Raw genomic sequence first — 12,781 nt, forward strand, 5'->3', positions numbered from 1 at the left:
GCAAAGTAAAAAATCAAAACCCCCACTTCTATTTGATGTAATTAGACTTATACAGAAATTAGAAGGTTAGGTACCAACTAGTTAATCACCTAATTTCACAGCTATCTGAAGTGGCAATTGTAATATAGCAGCTTATCTATGATACATTCAAGATACATGATATAATTTATTACTTGCCCATAAGCTAAAACACAGCCTGCTTAATACCTTTCCTTTACTAGTTTCTTTTAAGTTTCATATTAAAGTGCACTTTAATGGGATGTTATAATTCCTTCTTTAAAAAAGAAATATACAGACTTAAGATAATATTTTTAAAAAGCACAATGAAAATGTTTGCATCTAACCTGAATTTGGCATACGAAGTCACACATACACCTAATATAACAGATAAATGAAGCCTCCCACTATGAATATCCTAAAAGTAAGTATAGCATAGGTTCTGTCTTAAGTTGCCCAAGTTACTTTTCGTATGACTATGGTTAGGTCAATTAAACTTTGTTCCTTAGTTTCTTCATCTATAAAATTTGAATAGTAATATATTTATATTTCAGAGTGATTTTGAGAATTAAATGAGTTGATAAATGTAGAGTCTTTAGAATAATGTCTAATACTTAGTAAACACTATCATAATTATTACTATTATTATTTGTATTGCCAAATTCTTTATTATACAAATACTTGTTATTTGAGTGTTTACTGTCATATCTCTAACTTCTTTAAAAGTTGCCCTTGCAAATCTTCTCTAAACTTTATTTGCAATATTTTCTTTTCTGCATAAACTAGTGATTAAATTTCCTCCTCTTACATTAGGAATTCTCTTGGAAATTAGTTAATCTAGGCCACTCATCTCTACAACTCTGCTTTGTTTCTGCTCATTTTATCCTGTTTGTGGATAAATGTTACCTAAGTTCTGGGGACTTTGTACAATCTAGAACTTCAGAAGTCACAGAACATGGTTCTTTTGTTGTGGGCTCTGGACTTGGCCGTGTGACCTAGTGAAAGTTGCTCAAATACCTTGATCCCCTGTTTTCTTTAACTATAAAATGGAACTAAGTAGTGTTACTTCATAGGTAACTGAAAAATCTGTTAATTAATTAATTAAATTTATATATAATTGATATAACATTATATTAGTTTCAGGTGAACTACATAATAGTTTGATATTTGTTTATATAGTAAAATGATCACCGTCTTAAGTCCAGTTAACATCTATCACCACACAGAGTTACAATTTTTTCTTGTGTTGGGAACTCTTAAGATTTATACTCTAAGCAACTTTTAAATATACAGTACAGTGTTATTAACCATAATCACCATGTTGTACATTGTATTCCCATCACCTATTTATTTAATAACTACAAATTTGCGCTTTTAACCTCTTCACTCATTTCACTCACCCCACTCCCAATTCTGTCAACTACCAATCTGTTCTCTGTATTCATGAGCTCATGTTTTTCTTCATATGTGTGTGTGTGTGTTTTAGACTTCATATCTAAGTAAGACCAAATGATAATTGTCTTTCTCTTGTATGACTTAGTATAATGTCTTCAAGTTTGATCCAAGTAGTTGCAAATGACAATATTTCATTCTTTTTTATGGTTGAGTAATATTCCATTATATATATGTATATATTATATCACATCTTCTTTATCCATTCATCTAACAATGGACATTTGAGTTGCTTCCATATCTTGCCTATTGTAAATAGTGCTACAATGAGCTGGGGGTGCATATATGTTTTCAAATTAGTATTTTCATTTTTGTCAGTTAAATACTCAGAAGTGGAATTGCTGGATCATATGGTATTTCTGTTTTTAATTTTTTGAGGAAACTTCACACTGTATTCTATAGTGGCCGCTGTAATTTTACATTCTCATCAACAGTGCACAAGGGTTCCCTTTTCTTTCCTCCACATCCTTGCCAACAGTTGCTATTTCTTATCTTTTTTATGATAGCCATTCTAACTGGTATGAAGGTATATCTCACTGTGGTTTTTATTTGTATTTCCCTGCTGATTAGTGATGTTTAGAACGTTTTTATGTACCTGTTGGCTATCTGTATGTCTTCTCTGCAAAATCATCTATTCAGATCATCTGTTCATTTTTAAATTAATTTTTTTTGCTATTGATTTGTATGAGTTCTTTATGTATCTTGGATATTAATGCCATATCAGATATATGATTTGGAAATATTTTCTCTCATTTGGTGTTTGTCTCTTCATTTTGTTGATGGTTTCCTTTACTGTACAGAAACTTTTTACTTTATATTTGCTTTGGTTGTCTTTGGTTTTGATTTAAAATCTAAAAAATTATTGCCAAGATCGATATCAAGGAGCTTACTATGTTTTTTTCTAGGAGTTTTATGTTTCATAGTCAACATTAAATCTTTGTTCCATTTTGAGTTAGTTTTATTTGTGGCATAAGATAGTAGTTCAGTTTCATTCTTTTGCATATATCTGTCCTGTTTTCCCATCAGTTATTGAAGACTGTCTTTTCTTCATTATATGTTCTTGGCTTCTTGATCATAAATTAATTGACCATAGATTTGAGGATTTAAAAAAGTATTTTTAATGTTTATTTATTTTTGAGGGAGAGAGAGACAGAGTAAGAGCAGGGGAGGGCAGAGAGAGAGGGAGACACAGAATCTGAAGTAGGCTTCAGGCTCTGAGCTGTCTACACAAAACCCAGTGTGCATGAACTGTGAGATCATGATCTGAGCCGAAGTCGAATGCTTAACCAACTGAGCCATCTGGTGCCCTTATATGTGGGGATTTATTTTCAGCCTTTCTGTTTTGTTCTACTGATCTATATAGGTTATGTGTCATTTAAATGAGACAATTTGATAAAGCATTTAGCACAGTGCTCAAAAAATGTTAGCAACGATTATGATTATGACACCAAAACTAAAGGGATTGATTCTTTCTTTAAAAATTTTTTTAATGTTTATTTCTTCTTTTAGAGAGAGAGAGAGAGAGAGCACACAAGTAGGGGAGGGGCAGAGAGAGGGAAATACAGAATCTGAAGCAGTCTCCAGGCTCAGAGCTGTCAGCATTGAGAGGATGCGGGCTCGAACTCATGAACTGTGAGATCATGACCTGAGCCAAAGTCAGATGCTTAACCAACTGAGGTGCCCCCTGGCTTTCTTTATTTTGGCTTTTTTTTTTTTTTGGTCTCTTGTTGGATCTTAAATATTAGTTCTAATGCTGAGTAAATTAATATATGCAGTTTCAAATAGTTGTTGGTTAGTGCCCGTGGAAAAACCTAATTTTTGGGTGTTTTAGAGTAATATAATGAACTTAGGATTGTGGAATCCAAGGCTGACAACTATTGAGAGCCAGTGTAATGTTTTTAAGAGTATAGAATCTGGCGCCAGATGGCCTGGGTTTCAATCCTAGCTCTTCTATTCACTAGTTGCATGACTTCGGACAAGTTACTTGTCATCAGTTTCTTCATCTGTAAAGTGGGCTTGATAATAAAATACTTATTTTGTAAGACTGTTGTGACAATGCAGTAAATTAAAATATGTAAAAGTACTTACTTGGGGCTTAGCACTTAGTAAGCACTGTACACATGTTAGCTATTCAACTGCTGATCTTTAATGGCCTTTCCATTAGGGCAGGAGGTTTTCCTGTGACCACAATCCAGTTGTTCTTATCTCCAGTTATTTCAAAGTCCTATTCCTTTGGAAAGTTAAATTTTTTTGTAGTATATATGTATTATATAATTACATATTACAATTATATTACTTATATAATTTTTTATGTTTATCTGTTTTATGGATACAATACGATTGACTGTTAGCGGTGTGGGAAAGACTCTTTCTCTTTAGCCTCTATCCATATGAACAAGTGAAGTCGGAGTAGAATCAAAGCACATCACTGATGTGATTCTTTGGAAAATGTCTAGACAGATGGCTGAGAAGCAATGATGGATGTTTATCCTCTTCTTCACGTGAGCCTAAATGGCGCGGAGAACTGAGTCAACTGAATGTTTTGGCTCAGTCTATTTTCTTTGTGGCATAAAGCCCCACATAGTCTGTTAAATTGCTTGGGCTTTTTTTTTCTTCTAGCTGATTGGTGCATCTGAGGTAAGAATTTTATATTTAGTCATTGATTTTTTTGAACGAGTATCACAAAAGAGATTTTTTTGAATGGGTACTGAGGTATTTTGGTATTATACCTATTTTTTGAAAAGTTGTTTGTTTTAGATAAATTAGGCCAGTACAGATGGGACTTTGGATATATTGCTCTTTAAAACATAGATTATAATTAACATCTGATCACATTTTTTAAGAGGCAGCATGGAATGATAAAGAAAATTCATTAATTAAACAAATATCCTTAAAAAACTTTTGTTTCTTTATTTTAATTTTATTTATTCATCTTGAGAGAGAGAGAGAGAGAAAGACAGAGAGAGAAAGACAGAGAGAGGGAAGGGTGGAGAGAGAAGGAGAAAGAATACCAAGCAGGCTCCACGCTGTCAGTGCAGAGCCCCATAGAGGGCTCAATGTCATGAACCATGAGATTGTGACCTGAGCTGAAATCAAGAGTCCAGCATTATCTGACTGAACCATCAGGTGCTCTTCTTTTAAGCTTCTAATAAATGTCAGCCAACTGTACTAGGTGAAGAGAGTACGTGCACACACACATTGCTTCCCCTTCCTGCTTCTGATGAAAAGATATTTCTTCTCTTATAATTTACATCTGCTGAGAAGACAGATAGTAATCTAAGCATTATATAAATAAAGGAATAATTATAACTGGGGTAAGAACATGGTATTGAGAGAGTATATGTTAGGAGAGCCCAAAGGAGGTTTCCTGAGGCAGTGATGCCTGAGCTGAGCTGGGAAGGATGAGCAGAGAACAGCTTGCAGAGCCACCAGGGAGTTAAGGGAAGGGATTATTGCAGACAGGGGCATCCGTATGCAAAGTTTGTGGCAAGGGTGGGGTGGGGGGCTTGGATTGTCTCAGGAGTGGAAAGAAGGTGAGAGTGGCCAGAATTCAGAGGCAAGGAGGAGTGTGGTGAAATGATGGGGCCATATAGGTAGGAGTCCAGAGCAATTAGGGCCTTGTGGGTCACCTTAAGTACTAGTGTTAGTTCCAAGTTCCTTGGGAAAGGACCCCTCAGATTTTGAGAGAAGCTTAGGCCATGGATTCTGGTCTATGAAACAAATGCCAAAAAAGTTTATAATAATCAGGACTTTAATGTTAATATTCTCAAAATATAAATAAATACAATCCCTTTATAAGCATGTTGTTCTTGAGAAAGTTACAAAATTTACAAAAAGATCAGTTTAAGGTATCCAGCAGGTGGTATGGGTTGGTAACAACACCAATTTGAAGTTGTATGCCAGAGGGATGTTTGAGTAGCTCAGTCGATTAAGCATCTGACTTCAGCTGAGGTCACAGTCTCATGGTTCATGGGCTCAAGCCCCGTGTCCAGCTCTCTGCTGTCAGCACAGAGCCTGAGGCAGATCCTCTGTCCCCCTCTCTCTGCCCCTTCCCAGCTCATGCACGCATGCTTTCTCTCTCAAAAATAGATAAACATTAAAAAAAATTTAAAGTTGTATGATGACTAACTTCTCTCAATCCTGGCGCCGTGTCTCTGACGGCATATATATCCTCACATGGAGGTAGGGCCAAACTTTAATTCTGTGGCTTTTCATGAATGTGAGGCCATATGGTCTCTGAGATAGGCTGTGAATAAGGAACTAGTGAAATACTGCATGCCGGGGAAAACAATGCAGTCAAGGTGTACAAATTAAGGAAAAACACTCTTTTTAAAACTTTTTTTTTTTAACATTTATTTATTTTTGAGAGACAGAGAGAGACAGATCATGAGCAAGGGAGGGGCAGAGAGAGAGGGAGACACAGAATCTGAAGCAGGCTCCAGGCTCTGAGCTAGCTGTCAGCACAGAGCCCAATGTGGGGCTCAAACCCACAAACCTTGAGATCATGACCTGAGCTGTAGTTGGACACTCAACTGACTGAGCCATCTGGGCGCCCCCCAAAAAACCACTCTTAATATAAACTGACCAGACTTTAGAGGGGCCCGTGAGAATTTGGAGAGGTCAGTTAAGAGAAGGTTGCAGTGGTCCTGATAGGAGACGCTGGAGGCATATGGTGGGTCACGGTAGTGGAGCTGGAAAGACACAAGTGGCTTGATTTAGTCTTTGTTTAGGATGAAATATAGAGAACAACCACAATTTAGGACTTCATAGAATGCTATTCCCATCTTAGTGCTAGAATTAGGTAACTCGACTGAAAGGTAAACAAGACTCCCTAATTTACACCAATATAGTGATTCTTTTTTTTCGTCCACATGAAAATGACTTTTCATGTTTGCATATCTGGATATAGTTTAAACTTTTCATTTTCCAAACAACTATTTGCATGTATAAACAACCACTTGGTATGGAAATAACAAAATTTGCACATGCCAATATTAACACAGACTAACACTCTGGCTTTGTTGTTTATGCCGAAATTACACAGAATTTGCCAACAAACATTTATGGAGCACCTACTATGTGCCAGGCAATAATGGGTTTTAGTTTATGACCTGTAAGTTTGTATCCCCCCATAATTTTATAACATGTATGATAATTCTGAAAAAATTAAAAGCATTTCAACTTAGATTTAAAAAGCTTGGGGGTTAAAAGTATTAAAATGTAAATGTAGGGGTGCGTGGGTGACTCAGTCAGTTAAGCGTCCTGCTTCGGCTCAGGTCATGATCTCACGGTTCGTGGGTTCAAGTCCCGCATCGGGTTCTATGCTGACAGCTAGCTCAGAGCCTGGAGCCTATTTCGGATTCTGTGTCTCCCTCTCTCTCTGACCCTCCCCTGCTCATGCTGTCTCTCTCTGTCTCTCAAAAATAAATAAAAAACATAAAAAAGTAAAATAAAAAATAAATAAAATGTAAAAGAAAAAAGAAGTTAAGCTTCTTAGTTCTTGAATATTGTCTGCCAAATGACCTAAATGTTCTAAGAATCCTTTTCGGCTTTTCTCCCTGATTCCCACTGTGTGTCCATAATAATTGATGGTCCGTGTGTGATCCTATGAGCGTTGCAGCAAAAAGGGCAGAAAACAATGCACAGAGATAATGAGGTTTCACATTTTGCCCTGTCTACCTTTTTCTTTCAAACTAACCTAGGTTAATAAAACTTCACATGAAAGCCTTTGAAATTTCATAGTGGGTTTTGTGAAAGAGGTGAAAGTTGACCTAGAAGTGCTTGACCTATAACTTGGCAGCTACTGAAAGTCTAGCCTCATAATTCAGAGGTCCAGTGACAGCTTTCCCTATAAACTCAAGCCTTCATTTCACTGACATTTTCAGGTTTAGTCTCCTTGAAAATGCTAACAAAAGTGAAGCATATCATCTCTCGCTTGGGATAGCAATGGTGATGTTTATGGAACCGTGTTCTGTCTCAGGGGTAATCTCCCGGATAATTTGGATTAACCTTATCGGGTCTCCAGATACCACATTACCCAGGGTGGATGATCTCCAGAATAACCTCTCCAGATGCCAAGGTTTTAACCCCAGCACCATGTTTTATCAAAAAACTTTCCACAGAAATTCGTTGAAAACTATCCGACCAGGCTTACTTCAACCCTTTTGGTCTAAAGTGGCCTTCATGATTCAGGCAAGAAAACATGCTATTTTCTGTGAATAATTCTAAGTAGAAAGTGGGGCAACCTGACATGTAGCTCTGTTTACCTCTTCTAGGACACAGTTCTGTATCAAAGTGCCTTTCTCCTCACAGTTGCCCAGGTTTTGAAATTGATTACCTGGGGGTGGAGGGAGGGAGTAGTGCTTTTGACAGTTTTCTTTTTTTTTTTTTTTTTTTTTTTTTTTTTACTGGTAGAGAGAATTTACTTAAAGGAGTGAGGAATTTTCCCCAGAAAAGAATTTGTCTTTTGGACAGGCAACAGAAAGAATTTTTTTATATGTATTGATCAAAAGTCCTTCTCAGTGTTTTTGTTTTTTGAAGAAAAGAGGGATATCAGATGCTTTCTGAAGCTGGGATCAACCCTGAAATTCTGTCCCACTCAAGACTTCTACAGTCTACTAGAGCTTGCTCTTTTCAAATCTAATGCTGTTCATAATTACTTCTTAGTATTATAAGGCTACAGCTTATAGTTCCAGTGCAAGACTGAATTTCACAGTCTCAAAACTAAAAAATAGAAATTACAACAACTGAATTATTTTATTTTTCTGCTTTTTAGAGAGGGCAAGCCGAGGTGATTCAATGTAGTTTTTCTGGAAAATATTTATCCCATTGGAATCAGTTTAAAAAGGTAGAGCAGAGTAGTGGTGGCTAATAAAATTAATACAGTATCTGTAATAGTCTAGTACTCATGATCTCAATTGAAAGGGATAATAGAAGAAAAAAATCCTTATGCATTCTTCATATTGAAACCTGGTTTATGCTCCTGAAAATGAGATGTCTATATACCTTTACCCAATGCTCATTAATTTTTTTCTAAAAATTAATCTGATTAGGATGCTTAGTTTTTAAAAAAATGTTTATTCATTTTTTGAGAGACAGAAAGAGAGAGAGAGAGCAAGAGGGGGAGGGCTAGAGAGAGAGGGAGACACAGAAACCGAAGCAGGCTCCAGGCTCTGAGCTGTCAGCACAGAGCCCAATGCAGGGCTCCAACCGACAAACCGTGAGATCATGGCCTGAACGGAAGTTGGACACTTAACTGACTGAACCACTCACTCAGACGTCCCTGGATGCTCTTAAATACGTAGGGTGAAGGAAAGTATTGAGATTGCCTGTGCTCAAAAAATAAGATCCTATTGCTGATTTATTTCATAAAATAATCTGAATTGGTTAAGTTATAAGATTCAACAATTTAACCTTAGAAAGGACTAATAAAACACTTTTCAAAATAATGGTTATTTCTATTTCCTTGAGAGTTTCCTCAGTGCTTTGCATGTAGAGCCTCATTAATCTTGATAGCGTTGTAAACTATACATTATCGTCTCCATTTTATAAAGAAGGAAGACAGACTCAGGAGAGGAAGACACCTGCCTGAGTCTGCCTGTCTGGAGGACACAGGAGCTGCCATTGTAACCCGCCCGTCTGTGACGCCCATGTGCTTTCCGCTACGCACCAGGCCTGCGAAGTGCTTAGTTACTTCCTGCTGCACCTTCTAGAGGGAAAGCTGGAGAGGTTAATGGGAAAGGCCAGACATGGGGCTGGGGAATGGAAGTGATTATGGGCACAGTGGTGTTTTCACTGGAGAGTTACATATTTGGATACTAATGTGAAGAGCTGTGGCCAGGCAATTAGAAGATGAGCCAGTTTAAGCTAGCTTGAGGAATTTCCACTGAGCTCGGGAGCACAATTTATTTGAAAGATTCACTTAAAGACTGGTTGGACCATTTCCTTGTCTCAGACCAATGAAATAACAGAAAGAAATTTTGCATTCCAACAACAGAACAATTCCCTGAAAAACTGAAGTGTGATATTTAAATAAATAATAAGAATAACAGTATTTACTTATGAGACTCATCCTGAGTATGAAGCTTTTTACAAATGCATTATTTTTAACCTCACAGCACTTTTGTAATGTAGGTTTTATTACTTCTGTTTTACAGAGGGGGGAAAACCCCAAAGAATCAAGTATTAAGGAGGTTAACTGAGTTCAGTTGGGCTGGCAAATAGGTTCATCTTGATCTTGAATCTGCATTCTTTTACTGCATCTTGCTGTCTCCAAGGAAAATGGATGATCCACTTCCTTATCCATTGCACGTTAATATATGATCTGAGAAGAGAGGCTTTCAAACTATATTTGAAGGGTGACTAGTTTGCATATTAGATTGGAGGTACTGGTAAGGGCACAGCATGTAGGAGAAAATTTTTCTGATATTACTATGGTACCATAAGCTAGTGTGGTCTGGAAATAGTGGAAAAAGGGTAGACCACTTTTGCTTCAAAGTAGCTGAATAGTCTTAGTTAAGTTGTGTAACATTTCTGGGTCCTAATTTTCATGTCTCTCTTATTTTCTCTTCTCAGCTCCTAGTTCAGTGCTTGGCACATTGTAAGAATGAAAATGATACGTGATGTATATGAGGATGCTCAGATGGCTAGTTTTTGGAATTTCTTTCACTTCTAAATTCTGTTATTTGGTATCTTTATTCTTACAACGAGGAAAATTATGCCAATCCCTTTTGCAAGGTCATCATGGTAATTAACTGGTATACTTTCCAAGTTATGGAGGACCTAAGGGAAGAGATAAGACTACTTCTTATTCTTATCTTATTGATAAATTATGATAACTTTTATCAATATGTTGCATTGATCAAATGCCACAAACATGTCAGGTACCATAGAGAAAATAGAACCTTCTCAGCAAGTTCATAATCTGAATATAATTTGATGGCACTAGTATTTGTGATAGAGTTTATTTATTTATTTATATATATTTTTGCCAAACATTATTTATTTATTTTATAGTTTATTGTCAAGTTGGTTTTCATATTACACCCAGTGCTCATCCCAACAAGTGCCCTCCTCCATGCCCATCACCCATTTCCCCCTTTCCCCACCTCCATCAACCCTCAGTTTGTTCTCAGTATTTAACAGTCTCTTATGGTTTGCCTCCCTCCCTCTCCTTAACTGATTTTTCCCCTTCCCCACCCCCATGGTCCTCTGTTAAGTTTCTCCTGTTCTACATATGAGTGAAAACATATGGTATCTGTCCTTCTCTGCCTGACTTATTTCACTTAGCATAACACCCTCGAGTTCCATGCACATTGCTAAAATGGCCAGATTTCATTCTTTCTCATTGTCATGTAGTATTCCAGTGTATAGATAAACTACATCTCCTTGATCCTTTCATCAGTTAATGGACATTTAGGATGTTTCCGTGATTTGGCTACTGTTGAAAGTGCTGCTCTGAACATTGGAGTACATGTGCCCCTATGCATCAGCACTCCTGTATCCCTTGGGGAACTTCCTAGCAGTGCTATTGCTGGGTTATAGGGAAGTTCTATTGTTAGTTTTTTGTGGAATATCCACACTGTTTTCCAGAGCGGCTGCACCAGTGTACATTCCCACCAATAGTGTTAGAGGCTGCCTGTTTCTCCACATCCTTGCCAGCATCTAGTATCTTGATTTGTTCATTTTAGCCACTCTGACCAGCATGAGGTGGCATCTCAGTGTGGTTTTGATTTGTATTTTCCTGATGATGAGTGACATTGAGCGTTGTTTTATGTATCTGTTGGCCATTTGGATATCCTCTTTGGAGAAGTGTCTGTTTATGTCTCCTGTTCATTTCTTCACTGGACTGTTTGTTTTTGGGGTGTGGAGTTTGGTGAGTTCCTTATTGATTTTGGATATTAGTCCTTTATCCAATATGTCATTTGCACCTATCTTTTCCCATTCTGTTGTTTGCCTATTAGTTTTCTTGATTGTTTCCTTTGTACTGCAGAAGCTTTTTGTCTTGATGAGGTCCCAAAAGTTTATTTTTGCTCTTGATTTCTTGCCTTTGGAGATGTGTTGAGTAAGAAATTGCTGTGACTGAGGTTGAGGAGGTTGGTTCCTACTTTCTCCTCGAGGGTTTTGATGCCTTCCTGTCTCACATTCAGGTCCTTCAGCCATTTTGAGTTAATTTTTGTGTATGGTGTAAGAAAGTGGTCTAGTTTCATTCTTCTGCACATTGCTGTCTCCAGCAGTAGTCTCCAGCACCACCTGCCAAAGAGGCAGTCTTTTTTTCATCAGATACTCTTTCCTGCTTTGTCAAAAATTAATTGGCCATACATTTGTGGGCCCAGTTCTGGGTTCTCTATTCTATTCCATTGGTCTATGTGTCTGTTTTTGTGCCAATACCATACTGTCTTGATGATGACAGCTTTGTAGTAGAGGCTAAAGTCTGGAATTGTGATGCCTCCTATTTTCATTTTCTTCTTCAATATTACTTCAGCTATTCAGGGTTTTTAATGTTCCCATACAAATTTTAGGATAATTTGTGCAGCTTTGAAAAGAATGCTGGTGCAATTTTGATTGGGATTGCATTGAATGTGTAGATTTCTTTGGGTAATAATGGCATTTTAACAATGTTTATTCTTCTGATTCATGAGCATGGAATGGTTTTCCTTTTTTATGTGTCTTCAATTTCCTTCATGAGTTTTCTATAGTTTTCATCATACAGGTTTTTTACATCTTTGGTTAGGTTTATTCCTAGGTGTTATGGTTTTTGGTGCAGTTGTGAATGGAATCAGTTTCTTGATGTCTGTTTCTGTTGCTTCATTATTGGTGTATAAAAATGCCACCAATTTCTGTACATTGATGTTGTGCCCTACGACTTTGCTGAATTCATGGATCAGTTCTAGAAGGCTTCTGGTGGAGTCGATCAGGTTTTCCATGTAGAGTGTCATGTCATCTGTGAAAAGTGATCACAATGCTATGAAACTTGAATTCAATCACTGAAAATATCTGGAAAACCTCCAAAAATGTGGAGGTTAAAATTCACCCTACTAAAGAATTTTTGGGCTAATCAGGCAATTAGTGAAGAAATTAAGAAGTATATAGAAATAAATATAAATGAAAGTACAATAATCCAAATGTTTTGACCAATTCCTTTTTTTTTCATTTATTTTTTATTTTTTAATAGTTTATTGTCAAATTTGTTTCCATATAACACCCAGTGCTTCTCCCCACAAGTGCCCCCCACCATGGCCATCACCCCCTCCCTCCCTCCCCCTCCCCCTTCAGTCCATGGTTCGTTTTCAGTATTCAGTAGTCTCCCTTGATCTGTGTCCCTAACTCTCCC

The sequence above is a fragment of the Suricata suricatta genome, chromosome 15 (assembly GCF_006229205.1).
Source record: "Suricata suricatta isolate VVHF042 chromosome 15, meerkat_22Aug2017_6uvM2_HiC, whole genome shotgun sequence".
Taxonomy (NCBI): Eukaryota; Metazoa; Chordata; class Mammalia; order Carnivora; family Herpestidae; genus Suricata; species Suricata suricatta.